Source organism: Oxyura jamaicensis, chromosome 4 (assembly GCF_011077185.1).
Source record: "Oxyura jamaicensis isolate SHBP4307 breed ruddy duck chromosome 4, BPBGC_Ojam_1.0, whole genome shotgun sequence".
NCBI classification, from domain to species: domain Eukaryota; kingdom Metazoa; phylum Chordata; class Aves; order Anseriformes; family Anatidae; genus Oxyura; species Oxyura jamaicensis.
This window is the reverse complement of record NC_048896.1, coordinates 66,578,121-66,601,964: the sequence shown is the minus strand read 5'-3', so window position 1 is coordinate 66,601,964 and position 23,844 is coordinate 66,578,121. Positions and strand designations below refer to the sequence as shown.

The 23,844-nt window shown below is 41.5% G+C and overlaps 1 long non-coding RNA gene across 1 annotated transcript; it reads right to left on the bottom strand.

The window, feature by feature from the left end:
- Nucleotides 1-5,514: 5,514 nt before the first annotated feature.
- On the bottom strand, nt 5,515-14,176 carry LOC118165774. Its single transcript, XR_004750233.1, has 4 exons — nt 14,166-14,176; nt 11,342-11,433; nt 5,918-6,003; nt 5,515-5,683 (listed from the first exon to the last, which is right to left on the bottom strand). It is a non-coding gene; the product is annotated as an uncharacterized LOC118165774 (long non-coding RNA).
- Nucleotides 14,177-23,844: the final 9,668 nt, after the last annotated feature.

Here is a 23,844-nt window from a genome sequence, read left to right as displayed (position 1 = left end):
TTCCGCAATCGTGTAGAAGCTTCTGCTCCCCTTGGCCACTTCATTTTGCATCTGAATTGTATTCTGCAGCCCTGCCAGAAGGCCATTCCCTTTATAACAGCTGTCTGCATTCATCACTCTCCTTTTGTTTCTCTCCTGCTATCCTCACAATTAAATGCAACAGAGGTACTTACGTATACTTTCTGTCCTCAGCTGTTTTCATGGTCCCTTACTTCACCTTTCTTCCAAACCACTTTCTCTTCCTTCTTACAGCAACAATTTCAATTTGTTAACAATTTCCGGTCACTAGTGGAGTCCCCCAGGGCTCAGTACTGGGGCCAGTCCTCTTTAACATCTTCATCAATGATCTGGACGAGGGGATCGAGTGCACCCTCAGCAAGTTTGCAGACAACACCAAGTTAGGTGCATGTGTCGATCTGCTCGAGGGTAGGAAGGCTCTGCAGGAGGATCTGGATAAGCTGGACCGATGGGCCGAGGCCAACGGTATGAAGTTCAACAAGGCCAAGTGCCGGGTCCTGCACCTGGGGCACAACAACCCCAAGCAGAGCTACAGGCTGGGAGATGTGTGGTTAGAAAGCTGCCTGGCAGAGAAGGACCTGGGAGTAGTGGTTGACAGTCGGCTGAATATGAGCCAGCAGTGTGCTCAGGCGGCCAAGAAGGCCAGCAGCATCCTGGCTTGTATAAGAAACAGCGTGGCCAGCAGGTCCAGGGAAGTGATTGTCCCCCGTACTCGGCTCTGGTGAGGCCGCATCTCAAGTACTGTGTTCAGTTTTGGGCCCCTCACTACAAGAAGGACATGGAGGTGCTTGAGAGAGTCCAGAGAAGGGCTACAAAGCTGGTGAAGGGTCTGGAGAACAAGTCTTACGAGGAGCGGCTGAGGGAGCTGGGACTGTTTAGCCTGGAGAAGAGGAGGCTCAGGGGCGACCTTATTGCACTCTACAGGTACCTGAAGGGAGGCTGTAGTGAGGTGGGGCTGGTCTATTCTCCCACGTCCCTGGTGACAGGACGAGGGGGAATGGGCTAAAGTTGCACCAGGGGAGGTTTAGGTTGGATATTAGGAAGAACTTCTTTACTGAAAGGGTTGTTAGGCATTGGAATGGGCTGCCCAGTGAAGTGGTTGAGTAACCATCCCTGGAGGTCTTTAAAAGACGTTTAGATGTAGAGCTTAGGGATATGGTTTAGTGGAAGATTTGTTAGCATGAGGTAGGAGGTTGGACTCGGTGATCTTGGAGGTCTCTTCCAACGTAGACTATTCTGTGATTCTGTGATTCAAGTTGGGGGCAATACAATAACAACAACCAACCAACCCAGCAGCAACCTCACATCATTCCCCTTATCTTCAAACTCTCCCTCCCTGGCTGGTTGCTGGAAAACCTCCATTGTGAACTGTAATGTATTCCCTCAAGCTTCATATGTTTCATATGCTTTGCTTCATACGTGCTTTCTTAAAATATCGAAAGTATATTTCTCTCTAATGCATAAGTGTTGCAAACCACAGAGGAAGTCATTGAAAGAAATACTGGAAAGTCCCTGAACAAGCACTCTAAACTCTTCCTTAGAAGAACAGAGAATACAAACATCGGCTTGCTGGTCTCCCCTTTTCTGTCTGTGCTGTATATTGACTAATACAAACATCCTGGTCATGTATCAGGTGACAGATGCTTTGTCCATGTTTTGCTTTCTTTTGTTTTATGGATTCCTCCCCGTTCTGGAAATTATTGCATTTTTAAAGTTGTTATCAATTAACATGGGAAAATCCCAGGAAATTTACAGATAGTGCTGGCTTGGTACTGCAGATTTGTTCCAAGCTTTGCATTTATTTTTGTTTATATGAGGATATTATGACTGACTCCACAGGAAATGGACCCTCTTGGAATCAGACTTCCATGGATCTTTCTGTCAGGAAACAGACATTTTATTTCTGTGTGCAAAACTGAAACAAGAATTTTCCCACCTGTAAAATCAAGCCTGAGAAGTTTGTTGTTGAAAACCATTGCGAACATTTGTTTTTAATATTAAATACATTTATTTTTAATATTAAGTATTAGTGGCAGTCAGTGTACAGATGTCTTCTTTCACCATTTCTATGTATCTCTAGAGAGGAAGAGAGTATGAGGGGAAGAATCTAGAATGTAGTCTGAGAATCTAAGTGTAATTTGGGAATTACAATTTGAATTACAAAAGGAATAAGCTGCTTCCCTTTCATCTGACTGAATGCCTAGCTAAAGTTCAAGTCCAAACACTGTATTGTTGCAACTGCATATCTACAGTACTTATGATATGTTTTCTTCAAATCCATCACACTTCTTGCCTTCTCACCATCCTGTGACAATGATTTTTCCATGGCTTTATTATGTGTTGTATAAATACACACATCTAGTTGCCTTCAGCACGACACACAGGATTTTCTCATATTTTCTCTTTTTCTTTTTTTTTTTTTTTTCTTCATAATCCTTTTCTAAATGCTTCCTAGAACTCTAGACACCTTTCTGACTGCCATACATTGTACACAGTTACCTAGGAGCATCAAACCTGTGACACCCAGATCTATTTGCTCAGGGGCAATCACGAAATTACAACACCATCTGTACATATACTGTTAGTTGTAGGTATAACTAGACGTACTGATACTTACTGATGCTGTTACATCGCCCTTTCATTAACAAGCATTATTGTGAAATCTTTCTACAACTTTCTGCAGACAGATTTCACTATAGATATGTTTATTTGTTTGTTTTTTGAACAAATATCATCCATTTTAACCAATTATCAGCCTCTAGCAGGTCCAACTATCTTATTCATTAGGAACATGATCAATTTTTTTGGAAAGAAAGGTATACCAGGTTGACCAGAAAGAAAGGTATACCAGGTTGACTTGCCTCTATCTCTACTGACTCAGCCAAGACCCCAGGGGATATAACAAGAAGACTTTCCTCTCCAAACGGCACACTGGCATCTCCAGTATCAGTCTAGCAATTTCTCCTGTTCTCTACCAGAGGATGGAGAAACTGTGAAAAATCCAGTATGTTCTTCCTTTGCAGATCACTGTTTTTCATAGATACAAACCTTCAAAATTCGTGGAAGTAAAGTTTTATTAGACAGGTAGCTTGTTTTGAAAGCACATTTGGACCCAGTTAATTGCTCTTTCTCGAACGAGCTTTCAGCTTTTGGGGAAGGCAGTGGAAAAAGGAGACCAAAGTAGCTTTTCTGACTCATCTAACACAAAATGCCAAAACGCCAAAATCAGTTTTTAAGCACTGAAGCAACGCTTGCACTGAGCTCCTAAGACTGATGATTTCCAGCTTTTCCTTACAAGCATTTTCTCAAATAATGAAAACTCCATGGCACATATATGCATCAAATGAATAAGCCCATCTTCTTAGCTTGCTTTTTTAAAATTAAAGATGTATATTTCATTCTTCCACAGAAATCACAATGACTTCAAAACCACTGACAATTCTTCTTTCCCTCCTTTTTTTTAATTTTTGAGGTCACATTTTTTTCAAGATTACAAGCAAACAAGGGAATCAGAATTCAACCACCCATGCTAAAACTGAAATGTCAATATGATTGTAAAAGTCTGAAATACTCAATGCTTCTATTTACAATTAGGGAGTTCCTCTGGAAATATTTCTATCACCTTTCTTTACATTCTTACTGCACAAGGATGTCACCAAGGAGGGAGCCTTCTCTCATATCCAGGGGCATGGATACAAATTTCATCTTTCTCTGCTACATGGTTAGGCACCAGTAGTTAGGAAAATAAGTGTATTTTTGGTTCTTGGATTCATATCTGTTCTTTCTTGACAGTTTTGTTTTGCTATGAAAGTGGGATCAAGACATGGGTGTGAAGATGCTGAGAGGACTTAATCTTAATCCCAGGATTAAGCAAGAAAAATGCCACACTTTTGGCACCCCTCTGTCTTCTGAGGTACACTTTTGACTCTTAAAGCCTGCTCATATTCCTATGATGGGATGAATATTATTAGAAGGCTGCATTAGCTCTGCACGGGATGCAAGTCCAGTATTTTTGCAAGTAATAATACTGTTGTGAGCATTTGTACTGCATTTTGATGCAGCAGGGAAAGCATTTGTGCCCTTACACCTTTTCAGTGGAGGAGAAAGCAGTAGTGCTTGGCAGTATCTAGGATTACATACTGGGAAAAGCACATGTATGTGGATGCTAGGAGAACTGGGGTTGATTTTAGGATTCTTGCTGTAGTAGACATGAGGGGTGCCTGGCCTTTGGTCTCCTGCTCAAACTTCTGCCCCCTAAGATACTTTTTTATTTGTTTCATCTTACTGCAAGTGGCTTATTATCACAGGACTTTTGGCAACGTAAAGGAATCAGGTGGTACCAGGGAGAGTTTCCCTCCGGGAAATACTGAATAACAAAGAGAAAGAAAGATGTAGGCAGATGATAGGAAGTCAAACCTTACTTCAAAGAAGTAGGAACATTTTATTTTCTTTCTTTTTGCTTTAACTCTTTCCAGTGCATTCTTTCCTTCTTTACTGTATATGAACTGTAGGATATATATTTAGGGCACACATTTTCCTGTCTGCTAGATTATCATCACTCTTCAAATTATGTTAGCATATACTCAAAGTACAGCAGTCTTCAGCAGTGATTACTGTTATCTTTTGACAGGATTTTTTTGTCTCACTTTGCAGCGACCTTAAAATCCAGGTAAGAAGAAACACATGCATTTTCTGAAAATGAACTGTCCTCTTCCATGCACATAAAGAAAGCTCTGCTTATGGCTATGAAGTACTAGTAACACAGAAGCACTAACAGAAGACATTCTTGACCCTTATCTAATCATGAATGGCATTGCTGCTGCCCTGACTGTTTCCCTGGTATCACAAGCTGTGTCTGAAAGTGAGCAAATCCTTCAAACCCTTATGACTAAAGCCAGAGTAGCTTTCCAAAATACCCAGTGATCTACCTGTTAAAACCTGAGTGTGTGTTCATACACGTAGGCAGTGACAAAAACACTGACAAATGATTTTCAGTTTCAACAGCCTACGCTCAATAAGAAAGCTACCTACCCTCAGTACTTACTCTGAACAAAAACCTAGTGAACATTTAAAGAAACAGTCTACTCATGGTAGAAAATAATTGCTATGCAGTATTTTCTATTTGTCTGACCTCACTCTGATGCAGGTAAGGTCTTTCTCTACGTAGCATTCCTTTGTTTTTCTTAACTTTTCTGGGAGGCAGTTTGTTTTGTGTTTGTTTTCCCACCATAACAAGTATGCCATATAAAAGAGGATTGTACAAATGAAAGAAGCATCTGTAGACACGCTTCAAAGCAATAAAAATGATATTTGCAAAGGCATTAATGCAGACAATAAATTACAACTCACCACAGATTGTGGTTTTATCACTTATCAAGGACTTGAAAACAAAGCTTTACATTCTAAATATTTATCTGTTTAGGACAAGGATCAGAGGTGATTCTTCTATCAAGTTTTGTCAGTATGAGAACAATTTTGACAACTACATATCTTACCAGGTCCAGCTCGAGAGATGCTTTGTGTAGCGGCCACTATTCCTTTTATCTTTTCACAGGTCAGACTTGGCAAGAGTGGGCTGTGAGCTCTGGTGTCAGTGTACAAGCACTTACAAACCCATCCATTGCAGGGCCACTCACGTAGCAAGATGGATCCAAAGCAGACCTCACTGCCAAGTGAGAAAGCCATATAAGTGCTTTTGAAAAAATTCCCTCTACTTGTCATTTAAAATTTTTCTTTATTAAACTAATCTACATATTCATAATGCCCAACCATTGATATTTATTTTTGCTGCTCCTATGCTTCTCCTATTCAGCATGCAATTACAGGATTATGCTAAAGTACAGGACAGTTAGGAAAGTGTAATTTGTGAATTAATTTATCAGTCTCCTTTTCTTCTTACCTTTCTCTACAGTGTTGAAACAAATATTCAGACGCTACTTGAATACAAGACAGAAGAAAGCCTATTTTACTCCAGGAGGAAGCATTCTGTAGAAATGTACATTGTGTTAATTTCCTACTGCTAAAGCATCCTTTCAACAAAATCTTTAAAGGTTTTACAGGCTCTGATATATGTTACTCAGTAGAACGATCAAACTAGAAAAAAGGAGCTGTTGAGCCAGATGACAACTGCAAATCATTACGTACGTTTATCAGTTCCACACATTTGCAGGGCAGATGTACTTATATTATAGTTTGTCTGGTTGTTCTTCAATCAGCAAGCTGGGAAAGATTTCTCCTTTCTGAGGCAGCACTTCTTTCTTGAATCAAAAATATCCTGAGTTGCAGTCAGCCTGAGGCCAGAATACTGACCGCACATTAATGGCTTATGGGGAAACAAAACAAAACAAAACAGCCAAATTCATGAACACCAGTTTTGATGTTAGCATTTGGGGAAGCCATTTACTATGCTCTAGGTTAATATATTCAGAGGTTTTCTAGGTTTTATATATTCAGAGGCTCAAAATTTAGCTAGAATGCTATCTTTTTCCCTCCTGATTTAATACATTTTGATTCTTGTTGCCTCATTTCTATAACTACTCAAAGTTATTTCTTTATGTGTGAGAATTTGGCTGGCAGGTCCATTTATTTATTTTGTTTTGTTCTAAAGAACTTCCTACAAGCTTTATCTTTCTCATGTTTCTTTTCTGTCAAATTGAAAGGCACGGTTCAAATGCAACTATATATGACTGGGGAGACAGGCACATGGTGATTGCATGAGGCATATTTCCTTAGGAGAAGAGGTTAAAATAATGTATTAGAAGTGGTATAATAAAAACAATGCTAAGCTGATATATATGGCAATCTTAATTTGCTGAGACTTACAACTTACAGACACTGTCAGAATCTGAAATGATGTGTTCTCAATACCCAAACACATTTTTTAATGTATTGAATAATACCTATATATAGGAGTGTCGTGTTTTTACCTTGCTAGGCATCTGAACTCCACCACAACTGCTCTCTCACTTGCCTTCCTCAGAAGAGGAGGGGAAGAAGAAAGGGAAAGAAACAACTCAGGGATCAAGATAAGGATAATTTAATTAAAGGGATAATAATTATTAAGGAAAAATTATTATTAATTAAATAATTTAACTAAAGGAAAAAAAGGGAAAGGGGAAAAGGGAAAAACAACAACTACAACAACAACAAGCAAAGGCTGTGTGGAAGTGCAGAGGAAAGAAATTACTCTCTAATTCCCACAAACGAACGATGCTTGACCACGTCCTTGACGCAGGGCCTCAACACACGTAGCCAGTGTTCGGGAGGACAGACATTCTCATGAGAGTCCACCCCTCCCTTCTTCTTCCTTTTTACACCTTTTATTGCTGAGTGTGACACCATATGGCATGGAATATCCCTTTGGCTGGTTTAGGTCAGCTGCCCTGGTGATGTTCCTTTCTCACCTTTTGCCCACCCCCAGCCTGCTGGCTCTGGGGGGTTACAGGGAGTCCTGATGCTGTGCCAGCACTGCTCAGCAGTAGACACAACACTGGTGTGATACCACTGCTGTTCTAGCTACAAGTGCAGAGCGCAGCACTGTGTGGGCTGCTGCAGAGAAAGTCAACTCCATCCCAACCAGACCCAGTACAAGGAGTGATGGTGATTATGCATGTTACTGCTATGTAACAAGTGTTTAATGTGGCCAGTTCTTGAAAATACTATAAAACATGACAGATGCAGAGTGCTTTCAAGTCTACACTGGATAATATACTGGCACAGAAACAGAAGTCAAGACCTAGGGGCTGAGGTCATTGTAAGACATCTAAGGACATGATTTTCACCTCTTCTCATTGAGCCCGATTTTCACCCAAAGGATTAGCTTGTATAAGTATGCCTATGGGTGAAACATCTCAAGGGTTTTCCAGTTGCATGGTTCCTTTCTCCATACCGCAGTACTCTTCAGAATTAGTTCCCAAATCTATCTGCAAACAAGTCTGCTGTTGTGGTTGGCTAATTCAAGCTCATACAAAGACCATTGCTACCAACTGCTAAAGAGCGGCCAAGCATCACAGCTTTCTGTTGTTGATTACATAATGGAAAGACAAGAGTTTTTCCATATTCATAAGTAGAGTGAAGTAGGAACAAGATTTGAGCTACAGCATTTAACTACAGATTTTAACTACATTTTAACTACAGATTAACTACAGATTTTAATTGCTTGAGTTTGGGACTTGGTGATGCCCCTGTGATGATGCCCCTTGATGATGATCGATGTACAGGCTTTATGCAATCCTTATACCTTTATATTTATCTTTATTGTATTTTTACTCCTATATTAACAGATTGCAGACTCCTTAAAAAAAACCCTGTTGTTTCCTCGAGAGCAAAGATTTCAAACCCTACAGTAACTGGCTTTGAAAGGAACAGAAACAGAAATAGAAATTCTACTACAATGCAAATATCTTTACTGTGGGACAGCAAATAAAAGGTTTAGCAATATCAGGCACTCAAACCCCACCCCTGTTTCTGCTGAAACCATAGAAACTGAGCCTTTTATTTGCTCAGGGAAACTCCGAAAATTCTGAAAACAGCCTAGCCATAATCAGTAGAGCAATTCAAAGCGGTGCCATTTGGCATTTGGTACTTTGCACGAACACTTCTGGCTGAAGTTTTCATGCCAAACGTTTGCATGAAAGCACCTTTCCTCCCACTTTGAATGCTCAAAGCATTTGGAGACAGTGTGCAAGTCCTTTTCTATCTATGTGCCACAATTCCTGCTCTGCAAAGGCTCCCTGAGCTGAAGAGGCACAAGGCAAAAACTGTCTGCCTCTTTCTTTCAAGGTTGGTACAAAATTAAGATGCAGCTGATCCTAACTAGGTCTTTCCCTCCCTGTCCAGCAAGTTTTTTCCAGTCAGAAGGAAAGGCAAAACATCCCAAGAGGAGCACGGAAGGACATGGCATAACCACAACAACACAAGGGCAAATCCACCTATAAACCAGATCAACAGAGCTGCAAATGACAGCCCATCATGTGGCATAACACTTTAGAAGCAAAAAGTAATGCATCCTGATTTTTTCCTGCCTTTTTTCTTTGTCCCTCCTTTGTACATCAGCACTATTAGTGTGTCTGGAAGGGCTTTTTCAAGCTTTGCTCTGAGTTCACAGATCTCGTAAATGGAGAGTAATGAGAGGTTCCTAGGTGGTCATGAGACACAGGTTCATCTGAGTCATTTTCTTGTTCCCAGGGGCACTTTCTGTTCTCTGAGCAGTGCTGTTATTGCAGTGATTACAAATGCCAAAGGGTGATGCCATCTCCCTCTGCACCATCACGTCCTTGTGATGCTTATTTTGCACTCTCTCTCATCCTGCTCAGCATCACAGCTGCATTATCTGTAGAGAAACTCTGTCAGCTACAACCTCAGTGCCTCTACTCCATCACCCGTTGGTAGCCTACAGACAAAAGGTTGCATCTAAGGATACCCAAAGATGCTTGCATATTATGTTTGCTATAATAAAGACTTTTTGCTTTCCTGTTACCTGGGCCAAGATGAAACTGAACCAACTGCAAGTACTACAGGTTTGCAAATGATCTGTCCAGAGACTGCTCCACCCCGAAGCATAATGAAAATACCTTCCTGAGCATTTCCCAGGTATGTGCCTATCCCTTTGCTTTGGTGTAGCATTGTACTTCATCTGCCTGTTTCCCTAAAATACGCATTAGTCAAGTTTTCATCACCAACATAAAGGATGAGTAATAGCATGTTTAGTTTCTGTAAATGCTTAAACTGGAATTACATCCCATTATTATCACAAATTCAAGTGTGTTCATTCAAAGCATAAATATAATCTGAAAGCATAAACATAATCTTATTCTAAAATTCTGAAGATATTAAAATAATTTAAATTTAACAAAAGAACTGACCAAGTCAAGGCTATTTCCAAAACACTTTAAGTTCTATTGTTTTATTTTCCTCCTCAGAAACAATGATTGATTCACTAAGAAATGACTGTGTCGGTAAAATGGGATGAAACTTACAGTTACCCTTTCCCCTACAAAAAGGCTACCTGTCAGAATCACCGCGTTCTTCAGATTTACAGTCATTTGTTTTTGAATTGTTCTACAGATGGAAGTAATAAGCATATCAAAATTCCCCGTTTCTCACCAGAATTTCTCATTTTCTTTTCAAATCCTCATGCTCATGCATGATATGTCACCAGCAGGAAGCTCAATGGAGACACAAAGAACTAGGGCCCCCACTACTCAGCACAAGGTGGATGTGCATTCTGCATGAGCAAAAATAGTCTTTTGAGGCCCCCTCAGAACCATTCCCAGTTCAGACCAAGGCAGCTGCTTTTCTTAGATCAAGGACAGCTGTAAGATTGAAGAGCAGCTGCAATTTTTTTGATTCTATGCTGTTTTTCAACCCAATTGCCTACCTTTAGCAAAGAATTTAAATTATTGCATATTTACAATGTTTTTTCTTCTCTCAGCCTTCTTATTCAGTTGTTTTCTCATTATAAAAAGCTTTCTATTTCCATCTTAGTTATAAAAATACCAGCAATGTAGGCTCACATTGAAATATAATTCCTCTTCCACAAAGCTATTCATGAAGTAGCTTCAACAGAGGTGTAGATGTGGAAGACACTGGGAGATAGGTCTTCAAATGCCATGTCTCACTGAAGAGGAACCACTGAAGCCAAAATTTTAGTGACGTCCTGACAGCAAAAGGACAGCTGGAAAACATCCCATTTCCTTTTTCTCCTTTTTATTTTCAAATGGTTTCTTTAAATCTCCCCTTCACCTCTTGGGTTTCCCACCTTCTCATAGTAATTTGTTGAGGACAAATATCAAGAGGCTGCTCTTCTTCTTCTGAACTAGCTTGTGTGGTGTCATACACCCTTGGAGGAAACAGGGCAACTACAGTACCTTGTTTGGCAAAATTACCATGATATGCTAATTTGATAATAGTCATCCATGACTTTTCTGTAGAAGCAGACATTTTTACTTCTCCTACCTGAGGCTCCTCCCATCTGCAGCTTCTACACAGCTACAGAGATGGCATATTTTCCCACAGAATTAGGAATCCCTGACCGCCCAACATATTAATATAAACCAAAAGCAAAGCATCTCAGACTAACATGTCAGGCTGGAAACTGCATGTGCTGCCTCAGGAGTAGCCTGACATGTAGATCGAGTGCACGTACTTCAAGGATGGGAACCTTTTCCTAGCTTTTCAGCGAGATTGCTGAATAGACGAACTGTGTCTCTGGAATATTTATTTTCAAACAATGAATCTTGCTTAATGAGAAGACTTGTTTGGATTAGTTAATCCACAAACATCTGGCCTCCGTGCAAGAATTAGTCTCTAAGTATATACCTACCTTCCTGAAACTAGCGCATTCTGGGTCTGTTCCATCCTTAACACATCCTGAGACTGGGCCTGGGCTGCTCTTTATACCTGCTGTGCCAATGGCTCCGTGGTTAGCCCTGCAAATGCCACAGAAGCAATATGTGAGAAATGGCTATCATAGACTTAAATAATCTGCAGAGAGTTCTAGATGGGTACGAGGATTTCTTCAGCATGTGTCCATAAAGCACTGGTTGCCTCGCACTGAACAGACCTGTAATATCCACATTAAAACTGTTATGAATAGAGAATAAAGGGGAACATCCAGGTATGGATCCCCCACGAGGAATGGCAGAAAGATGATAAGAGTAGCATATACTCATGCCACCAAAATTCCAAGCACAACTCCCTGTGGCTTCTGAGATGCTGGATCAGAAGACAAAGGACAGGACATAGAGTGTCATGGGTTAAGGTGAAATCATACTGAAACTAATAGATACAATTGCTGTCCTTCATTAGTAATAATTTTATGAACAAGTACAATGTTTTCCAGATGAAAAAATTAGCAACAAAAGCACATTACACCATGCAATGACATATGAAAAGCATATGTAAGTAAAGGGTCATTGCTGATTGATGAAAGGCAGACTAATAGTCATTTCCAGCAACTCCATTTAAAATTATAGGTTTGAGATCAGTTCCCAGCTCTTGGAGCTGTCCAGATGACCCAGCTGCGCCCCGTCTCCCTGTCAGAACAACATCTGGGTTTCCGTCATCCCCTGCCACGTCCTGGTCTTCATGGGAAGGAGACCTCAACACACAGGGAGAAGAATCAGGCACCAGGTTGGAAAACTTTTCTTTCCCATATACTAGGGAAACAAAGTTGGAGATGGAAATGAAGCAGGATACAACCAAGAAGGTATATCCTGACAAGAAGAGCACTGGAAATACAGGTTAATTGTTGTCTGGAAAGAATAGTGCAAGCAAAGTTTTGGCATTCAGGCAAAAACAACATTGTGCTATCTTTGCAAGAGAAACAATTTAATCAAAGCAATATCTGACTTCATTTTGACTTTCTCCTGTTTCCCAAATTTACCCCCTGAACCCAGAATTTCGGTCTGCCACTTGGATCAGTGAAGGGTAGTTATTTTCAGCTCCCAGTAGATTATCTGCAGTTCCTACAGTGAACTATGGAGGGAAATTTTGAGGGGGAATCTAAAAACTAACTTATGCACATGGCCTTGGGATCCAGAAACCTAAGCACATGGACTCAGGGTCAGTGAAAGAGAATGACTGTGCACCTCAGAACAAGCCCCAGAACCTGACACATTATGAAAATCCTGCTTGTGAATCTGACCCTCAGAAACCCCTTGGATTTCAACTATCTACTGGATAATGAAATGTTATAGGAGTTTTATAAGCAACAACATGCATTTAGAATTCCAGAAGAAATGAATTTTGAAGACATTAAAAAAAAAAAACTTTTAAAAAAACTGTCTTTTGTTTTTCTGAGATCACATGGGGTAAATAGTTTAGAAGTTAAATATAGTTTGCAGCATTGTTGGAGATCAAATATTGCACAAAGAAATACAGTCTGTGTACTTATATATAAGAGGAATATTTGAGAACAGTAAAGATCTCATGAGTGCACTCAGCTGTGTTTTACATCTGGAAACAAGAAGATGAGCCAATTTTTTCTCAGTACTTTACAACATGGCAGTCTGTTTTTATCCCATCTAATATAATCTGCATCTAATTTTTATCTGCTGAGATGGGAACATCTAAAACATGTGTTCTTCCAGTTAGTAAGAAAATGCCATTAGCTGCAGTTGCCACTCTCATCCTGAAATGCTGTAAAGTAATAAAATTTATTTTAACTTATCCACAGGATACTCTCACAGTTGTCATGCTGCTGGGGATTTGGCAACTATGTTTGTTTGTGTGCATTTGTTTAAGTAGCATTCACAGTTTTCCAGACCTCAGCTCTTCATAAACGAGAGCACAGCTGAATACTTCCAAGCAAGCTAGAGTTCTCGGGAAGCTGACAGCATCTTAAAGATGCACATTTGGAGGAATATATCTATTTGCTGCAGGCTTGTCATGTACCACAGGATCTACCCAGTAGGCTCTCCGAAAAAATGGTGGGGATTGTGCATCTTGGAAGTTGATGGTTTGCTGACCATTCCTCCTACTAGAAAGAACTAAGCAGGGAGGCAGACCACTTCTTGCTCCGACTTCTGCAGAGGCAGGCAGCTTTTTATTATGTGTGTGTTCAGTGTAGGTGAATACAGAAAGACTAACTAAAAATGACACAAGATCCTTCACTAGCATTTACCTTTCACTGAATTATTACACAAGACTCTGCCTGGAATTAATAGTTCATGTCTCCGTGCTTGGTGCCTAACAGAAAAGTAACTGTACAACTGGGCAGGAGACAGCCCTGCAGGATACGTGACAGTGTCCCACTGGAGCTCAAACAACACAAAACCCTTCCACCCAGAAGTTTGCCACTCCAGCCAACAGCTTCTTTGATGCACTGCGTGCAAACTTTCAGAGACTGCCTGCACAAATGCAGGGTGTTATTAAACAAATGTTTGGCTGGAGATGTTTTGTGTTCTTCGTTTGGTCTAATTGTTGTTCCCCACTGGTGGGAAACTCATGCCTATTAGAGCAAACATGCTGACAAAAGCCAGTGTGGGGTGGTGACAGGAAGATACTGCTTGTCCTCCCGTAGAGACAAACCCATTGGAGTTCAACAGTCCCGTCCCCATGTTCAGTAGGGGAAATGGCAACACCTCCAGATCATACAGGGCTTAATCTGCAGTTATGTAGGTAAACAGGTGATTGCAAACTCACACCTCTTGTAATCCAAATACAGGGCATGAGAATACAGAAATGCCCTGAAAATAGGATAACAAAGAAAGGCTGGGAGACAGGCCTCAAAGATCTGGTTTGTAATGCAGAGTAGGCTCCAAACGTTAAGCCAGAAAAAAAAAAAAAAAAAAAAAAAAAAAAAAAATTGTTGTTTTTAGCCCATGTGGTCCTCCTGTGACTCAGCAAGAGACATACCACATGCCAGCGTTTTGTTAGAGCCACACACCATCACTTCACAGCCTGGCTGGCTGATCCTGGCTCAGCACGTGGGTTTGCATCAATAATTCCTGCCCGTGGCATGTAGATGGGGAAGGGCAGGGATGACAGGGGGCAAGCACGCACTACAGCTCCCAGACAGAAGAGCCCAGAACAGATGGAATTAGTGCAGTGGGAAGAACACCAGGACAGGGCTTTTGGCATCTGCTGGACAAAGGGAATTTGAAGTGGGGAAAATAAATCTGACCTTCAGCTCCTCGCGAAATGAATGTTTTGTTTGTTATAATAACTTTATGGGATTACATTTAAAAAAAAAAATCTAGTTCTATCAACAAATCTTTTCTTCAGACTGAAAAGGCACTTTGAACCCCAACATTTGATTTAGTGCAAATAACAAGAAAGGATGCTGCTGCTATAAGAGGCAGATTCAGTTTTTGAAGATACACTATCATCTAGGATCCCTTGTGGAAAAAGATATGATAAGCAAAGGAGATGGGCAAATGTGTATGCGTGGAGGGTGGCTGGAAAAAAATAGAATTAATTAAAATAAAAATCAAAAGAAAGGGAGACTAGGACATGGAGAAGGTTCAAAATAAGCCATGATGTTCCAAAACTGGGGCTGGAAGGCTTCCAAAGAAAACTAGAAGATATCTGTGGTTAGATATGAAAACATTTTTGGAACAGCAAACATTAGTGATTTGCTCTATGGGAGAAGGCTAGCTGCAGACTTGCCAGTTCAGAATGGTGCAGAAATTAAAGAGGAAAGAGGAAAAGTGATCCTCCCCTCAAAAATGTATGGGACAGTATTTTTGTTTGTTTGTGTGTTTCAAAATCACCAGATCTAAGGTACTGGTGAGAGACATCACAATGGAAGTCCCTCTCTAGGATGCAGAACTGGCCCATTTGGATAAGGCCAGCCACTTATAATAGCTTTTGGTCCTCTTTCTGATCTACAGAGGTCTCAAAATGAGAGGCTGCCTGCACCCAAAACACAAATTTTCTCTCTATAATATGTCCTTTGCTAAGCCTGGTGTCTTTGTCTACGTGAATGCTTGAGAAGAACTGAAGGGAGCTTCTAGAAGCAAAGTTAAGCAGCTCAGTTTGGACATGGCAGCAGACTTTGCTCCCAGAAAAGAGATCATGTTATTCAGTGCTTTGAAGAATCCAGTCTGAGCAGCCCAAAGCAATGTCAATGCTAGCAGGACACAAAGAAGCATCCAAACCTGGAGACTGATGTATCCTTTGGGGTAAAGTGATAATGGACAAATTTGGGGTATGCTATTGGATTCTGACAGGGAAAGATAAAAAGCACTGAAAGAAGGTAATGACACTATAAAAAATTGCTAAATTTACTGTAGGACTTGGGTCTTCAGTCTTTGCAGTGAAAGAAACTGCAGCCATCACCACAGAAAAATAAAGCTAATTGCTATGCCTTGTAAGTCCAGTTCTATCTCAGCTATTTGAGGAAAAGTGAATCCTCATCAGTCAGAACATTACAGTCATTAGAAAAACGAAGGACGTTCACCATAATGCAACAGCTGACCTCTGTGTTAAGGCTGGCATTGTGAAAAAGGCCATTACAAGATGTGTTGTAACTTGTATGGTTAAGCAACACAAGCCAGCGCCAAGAGCAAGAAAGAAAAAATTCCTGGCATCTCAGGATACAGAGATCCCAAAGCAAGGGGACAAAGCTGAGGGGCTTGAGGACCATTCCTACAATCTAGTTCAGACATCAGCTAAAGAACTACAGGAGTTTGTTCCCCAGTTGTGTACTGAAGACCAATATCTGTAGAGTTACCCCACCATCAGTACAAGGACATGAGCAATGAGATCAAGCATGCTACCAACGTAGGAAACAGGACATCCTACCTAGTCTGACACCCTGCAAGGTTTCTTAACATCATCTCCAGTGGCAGATGCTGTGACAGCTTCCATCCATCTTCCCACCATGCATACTGACAAATGGGTCTGAAAGCCAAAAGAAAAGACATTTTGCAGCAAGGTGAGGCTAGTGGCAATTCCTTGAGAGCTTTTGTTTTGCGCAAGGTACTTGCCCCATTGGAGGAAGCTCAGTGGAAGAGAGGAAAGCCCCTCTCTGCTGTTTTTTCTGACTCCACTGATGTGTAAGAGCATGCCAATGCTTCTGAAGCTGAACTAACACACAGACAAATAGCTTGCAATAAACTTACAGCTCAAAGCCTGAAACTGAACCCAAATAAATAATAATAAAAATAATAAAAAAGCTAATTTAACTCAGTGAGAGGGGGATTGCTGCTACAAGGAGAAATTTGAAGGTCTGTAGAATTGGCCAAGTCCCCATACAAGTCTGGAGGTGCAGTCTGATAGGTTTCTCTTCATGTTTCACAAGATTTATTTTGGGGTTGTTTTTATTGCAAAATCATTATAGTGGCTGAGAGAAAAAGGGAAGCATTTCAATGGCCAGCACCATGTTTACTCAGCATTTTTGCCAACAAAAGGAGCTCTTGAACTGAATTGCCCAGGTTTCCGAATTTCTTTTGCATCAGATGCAGATGCTAATGCCTACAGTTAGGAACAGTAGTGACTGAACAACCCAAAGCTCAAGTCTAAGGTTTTCTCCAAAGTAAAATTTCATCCAGCCTGTAGTTTTTATTAACATTTTTTGTTACTTTTTGCACAGAAAAAAATAAAATTAAAAACTGTGGTCAGGGTAAATCTTATCCCCTATCAAAAAATTAATAAAAGTGGGACAACCCCCAAACAATTTGCAAACTGCACTGTTATGATCCCAGTATTATTCCTAAATCCAAGTACAACCATGACAGTGGTGGTACCTTGCTCAGCTGGCACTGCTGCGCTAACTGCTTCACTAAGCAGCCTGGCACTGACTCCCTGAAACGTTTTGCTGCTGAGACAGTAGCAGGTGCTCAGGGAGAAGAATTACGCATCATACCTGGTCATGTAGATGGCTAAACAGTTGAATGAAATCTCAGTTCATGTCCCATCCCATGTCTGCATACCTGTGCTTTGATCCGCTGCTGGAAAAGCTCAACAGGTCCTGGAGAAAGTGAAGCACCTGCCTCTGCAGGATGAAACACAGGTGCAGGAGATGGCATAAGCCATCACTTTTAAGAGCTTACTGAAGATCAGTCAGTAAGGATATAAATCATGCCTCAGGACAGCTTGAGTTTTGGCTTCACCCAGCACCATAACATAATGACAGTAGTGCAAAATGGGTGCTAATGAAGTCTGGACACAACCTGCATACTCTTACTTCCTTATTCCAAATCAGAACAACTGTTCAACACATTTGCAAGCAGAACAGCAGAGCAAAGATTTCGTTTCCACCTCTTTGTGCTGCGTGGAATCTGGGAGAAGTATGGAGACATCATAATGCAACTGGAAGTGAAAGGACATCTACAAAATCGAGCACGATCCTCTGTGTGAATTTTCATTAAAAGGACCTTGTAGTGCACCTTCTCCATACAGATGTGAACCACAGCCTCTATCTCTCCAATAATTCTGGACCAACAGCCTGCTCAGTCTTTCCTTTAGTACCAACTCCTCTTTAAAGCAGCTCAGTTGCTCTTACTGAAAAGTAAGAGTTGTCCATGCAGATGTCAGATCTTATTGTGAAAGGCACTTACCCAACACAAATAAAGAAGAGTGAGTGACTTGTCAGGAAGTCTGACACCCCAAAAGCTTTGTGTTTGAATGATCAATAACCAATAAATGTGCAGCAATCCGGGCTCGTGCGTGGATGACTAAGTCAGACACTGACAGCAGCAGACCAGTAATGATGCCAACAATAACATTTGCTGACTCACTACATTTCTGTTGTCAAAATTCTATCAGCTCAACTTTCTACTAATTCCTTTTCCAGAAAGTTAAGACAGGTGGAGTCCCAGAGTACTCAGACTGCTATTGTGAGAAGTGGAGAGCATAACGCAGCCTTAACCACGTTTATCTGGGGTTTAGGGGTACAGCTCTCAAGTCTGCTGCTTCTTTCTCGCTCCCCTCTGGTACTTCACCTCTGACAGCAAAGATGTCATTCTACAAAAGAAAGGCAATTCAGATGAGCATTGTCCACCATGAACCCAGTTTTCATCGGAAGAGAGCCAAAGAAAACTGACATTGTAGCTGATTCATATCGAACACTAGTTTTCACTCACTCCTCGTTAAGATTAACATCACACACACACACACACAAAGTGTTTTTTGCATACCCAAATCTTTCACTGAAATCATCAGGGGACTAGATTGAGAAAGAAGCGTGGGAAAGAACTGTGAATCTGTCTGCGCACAGCTGGCCTGCTGGCAGGCCAATTTCTACAGACAAATGCCCTTGTTGAAAAAGCCTCATAATACTGTTTCTACTTGGAGGAAAGGATGTGAAGAACATGCAAGTGTCTTCTGATACTAAAGTTGCTACTAAAAGAAACAGAGTAAGTGTTTTGAACAGTAAGGACTCTGAGTGAGTTCTCAGTGACAGGTACTGAGTAGTTTGTCTCAAATGATGCGTACCGTGAGTACAGCTGGAGCCCTGCAAATGGAGAGCGTGCTGATGGATTCAAACAGACTGAAAAACTTCACTAGAATGCATGCATTTTGTCAAATGCAAGCATGTATTCAAATGCTAATGGGAAACTGCTTATATAAACTAAACTACTCTGATCTCACAGCAACACAGTATTTAGGGATAAGTGAAATGATTCTTTTCAGTGTCCTGATCAATTGGGTTTTGGGGGAATTTAGGCTATTTAGAAGAAAACTAAAGGTAAAAATGCTGAATTGCAAGCAGATCAGATGTTACTTTCTTCAGTAGCCTATTTTTCACAGACTCCCTGCAGCTTTCTTACTTTTCTGCCCTCTGTGTGTGCTCCTGATGATAAGCAAGACAATGGGGACGACAGCCATTGATAAGGTAACTGGGAAGTAACCTCAAGGGCAATCTTAGTTATCAAAAATGTTATTAATGCTTTCCCTCCAAACATGTCCTTTTCTAAACTCCTCCCTCTAACCAGCTGAAATGAATAACTTTCCCTCTTTCTGTTTTGTATAGTACTTGCATAATTCACCAAGAATCATGCAAACTTACCAAGATTATCTTTCCTTCCTTTGAACTAAGTAGTAGGCATCGTTTGTTGCTGGGAACAAGGTAATTGATTTTACCACTGCCACCAAGTAGGCTGAAGAATAAACATGTATGTAGCACTCAAAAGTGTTTTAAGAAAGTATTCCCTGAGATAACAGCTTCGACATCTTCTAGCCTGTAAATTAAATACAGCTTCTTTTTTTTTCCCTTCATAGTGACACAACCAATGAAAGTAACAAAGCATCAAAGTGTGCATGTCGTAAGAGAAGCCTTCAAAGATTTTGGGATGATTCCAACAACGGTCCCCTTTTCACGTGAGCACACATTCGGTTCCTCAACTGATGTCATCATTTCAGCCCAAAGACCACAACTATCCAAAGCACACCCGCAAGCATTACTCAGCTCCACTGAACCCAAAAACTTAATTGGATTAAAACCCAGGTTCGGGATAGGGGTAATTTTTTCCTCTTTTTTTTTTTTTTTTTTTTTTTTTCTTTTTTCTTTTCCTGGTGTTTCTTTTTTATTATTATTATTATTTTTTAGTTGGCTGAATGGTTCCGTTTTTAACTCATGTATTCATACCCACCACTACAAAATGTTAACACCTAGAAAGTATCAGCAGCGTGGCAGCGTAAGAGTGTCAGTGGCTGTTGCTGGTGCCACCTCCTTTCTGGAACAACCATCTGCTGTTGCAGGAGGTGCTGTACCACGCCTATAGAAGGCACTGCCAAAGTACAAGTCCTGCTCTCAGATGTTAGAGTCAGATAGCAAGCAGCAGCATCCAGACGTGTATTCAGTGTAGTTATACCTGAATTACTGTGCAAACCACAAATCTGCCCCAGTAATCAAAAAACCTGCTTGGTAATGACAGGCAAGCAGGGCCTAAGAGCCCACAGCAAGAGATCCTCTCCTCCTTCCGAGCAAAGAGTTGCTCCTGATGCTTTTACAGATCCAAGGGCAAAAACCCACAGGAAGTTTGCACAATTCGTAGCATTTTCAGCTGTTTGCAAGGCCAAAATGAACTCATAAAGCCTTTTAGGACTTATGATGACTTCCAGAGCTTACCAGATGAACAGCTCCGGGGGAAGGGTGTCACCAAATTGCAGCCTTCATCCAGGATGAAGCCTGCCACTGAAAAGCCAGGCTTTCTTCCCCCTCAGGGTGAGGTAGGCAAGTGTTCCCTTGAACAAACAGCTCCCAGCCTCAGAACGAAGCCCCTCTTGCCCTTATATGTCAGGTATAAATTCCCAGAACCAGACAGTTTACACACTTTTGAAACACTTGCATGTGTAAGGGTCACACAAAGCGAGGTGCAAGTGTGGCAGTAACTGCAATCCTGGTAGTTACCTTAAAGGGGTAAAATGCAACTTGAAACTGTACAACGGAGGAATGATTACCGGACGAACTGATGTTGAAGCCAAGCATTTGTATTTGCTAAGGTAATGCTTGAGTAACATAAGCACATTCCTTTGCAGCTATTAATACTGTGTGTTTGTTCATACTTTTATTGCCACCACGGAGCACAGGAAAAGGAGAACCTCTAACTCTGTTCGGAAACAAATGAAGACCCCAAAACTCCAAAGAGTTGAAAACAGTTGAAGACCAGGAATAGAGCGAACAAAATACTGACCATCTGTTTGCTATAGATCATTATTTTAAATGAAAGTGTTAACATCTCACTTGGCTGTGCACCTGCAGCCAAGGCATGATGGATCCATAATGAAAGAGGCAAGAGGCAGGGAAGAACCAGGCTTTCTGAATTCTGGCTGACATGATTCTCTTTTTCCTGTCTTTTCTTTCCTTGTAAAAGGAAATGTGCCAAGGACAGAGAGAGGATCAAGAGGAAAAGGCAGAATCCAAGAGCGCTCATCTGCAGCCCCGTGTTATCTGGACTGAAAAGAGCCTACCCATATTCACAAGGAAGGCAGCTAAAGGTGATGTAGAAATCTACAGGTACAAAGCCTAGCTCATGCAGATAGTTTTGGCTCCTGGAGAACTCCCAAAGATCCCCATTTCATAGGCACCAGGCCTGTTTGCATGTGTCCTGACTCACAGGATCAAGCCCTGTATTGCCCCCTGCACCTCGGCACACTCACAACCTCTGACTACTGCTCATTTCAGCACGCGACTCTCTCTGGAAGAGCTGGTTGTCGAATTTCACACATTGCTGCCCTGCATCCAAAACAGCCTCACGCTCCAGACCCCTGGAGACTTCTTCTGGAACTTCCCCAGCAGTAACCACTGTGGAATGGTTCAGATATTGTGGACAGTCATCCAAGCATAAATCCGAGCACTGCCACGCAAACTATCCTTACTCATGTGTCCTGTCCAAGAACAACACGTAGTCTGACTGTGACAATTTCTTACTCAACGGATCTGCTCTCTGCATTTATTCAGAGCAGGATCTTCTGACGAAAGCTTCAGTGACCTGCACTGGATTATCTGTGCATCATCCTAACTGTTTATTGCCTCAGTTGGCTACAGCTGGGTAAATCCGTCTTCCTGGTAACACAGCGCGCTGTTCAGCTCGCAAAGGCTGCGCATAGGAGGAAACCACTTACAGACACACCTGGGTGGGCTAGGGGACTGGCTTGCTGCAGATTACCATGGCTGAAATGCATCTGCTCCTACCAACATGCATATGCAATTAAAATCTGTGTTCATTAGTGTCATCTTAACAACTGTATTTTTATTGTTTTCTTTAGCAATCTCTCTACTTTTTGAGAAAAACATGTCCCCTGCCTCTCAATGGCTCCAAACTCCTCAACTGACATTCTAATGGCTTGGAAAAAAATAAAAATAAATAAACAAACAAACAAAAAACACATAAAACACTGTTCGCTGCAGTCTATTACTACTATTGCTACTTAAAAGAGTCAGGTCACAAAAATACAGCCTGGAAGAGCACCTCTGCTATGAGGCCTGAAGCCACAGTTCTGATGCATCAGTTATGCTGAATTTCATACATACATCAGTGGAGAATTCATCCTCATTAAAACTAATTCACTAAACTAAAAAATGAGATGGCATTCCATAACTCACAGGCAGTAACAGGCCCATATTTAAAGAGGTATTTCCTCCAACCCACACAATGCAACACCCACTGGACCCCACGCAACCCCTATGCCCTCTACAGACTATGGGTCCTCTTTGTGTCCATGACTGCTCCCTTTCTACCTGTGGCTGTGTAAGTGCCCCAACATTTCCCCAGCTGTGCTCATGCTCTGGGGATGCTGAAGCAGCTGGGCACGAGGCAGGCAGGCCAAGCCATGCGCTGGCTGCAGGCAGGGGTGGATGCACTGGCCAGCTGGCAAGGCAGGGAGCACAGCTGACACAGCACTTCTCCCTTAATGGCAGCGCTGGCTCAGCTCACCCTCCCACCCCGACACACACCGACTCACATCAGCTTGATTGATTGGAGCCCGCAGACCTACAGCTCTTAGTCAAATCTTCCTGCAGTTGGCCAAGTGAGACAGACTTTACTGGAGGGGTGAGGCTGGGGAAACAGGGAATGACAGAGCTGGACAGAGAGAGATCTTGAGTATGTAATTTCCTTCTAAGACTCAGCTAAAAGCCACCAGCCCAAAAGGATGACATTACCATTTGCACCCCTTTCCATTGGAAAGGGATGCAAATTAGTCATTAGATATTTCCTGCCTACGTGGGGCAATCACCATTTGGTTATGACGTGCAATCTTCCTGCACTGCTGGTCTCCTGAGGGACTGAGCAAGGAGCTGCACAAGCCGTCTGGGCTGCAAAGAGGACAGAGCTCAGGAGAGAGCCTCTGTGTACCCCTTGTCCCCTCGATCGGCTCACTAGGGCTCTTCCCTCTGCTGCATCCCACCTGCTTTCAGTCCTGAGCTTGGCTTTGTTTTCAGACAGGAAATCTCCTAATGGGATTGCTATACTGTGATCCCTGTGACTTTAATAATCACTTTAGTTTGCTTTCCATGTTGGCGTCCCCATCAGTATAGCATTACCTGCAGCTAATTCCTACTCTGTCCCATTACTGTCATTAAAATGCATACTTGGCTAGTCACTTAAAAAAAATAAATGTAACCTATGTACCTCAGCTGCAAGAAGCCACCTCTGTAGTGAGTCTTCTTATAGGGAAACAATACCCATTTTCCCCTGAAAATCAAGTCAAGCCAGTTCAAAATAGCCACTATAACATGCTTGATGTCAAGTCAGTCTAATAATGATTCATGAACAAATCTCTTCTTCATAAACCGGGAATGTTGTGCTGAAATCTGTTTTTATGGGATCTTGCTTTAGTGCTTCAAGTTGTAGATGTATATTCCCCAACAAATAAATTATTTATTTAATAAATAAAGATTAGAACATTGCAAGGAGAAGGAGATCAAAGAACACC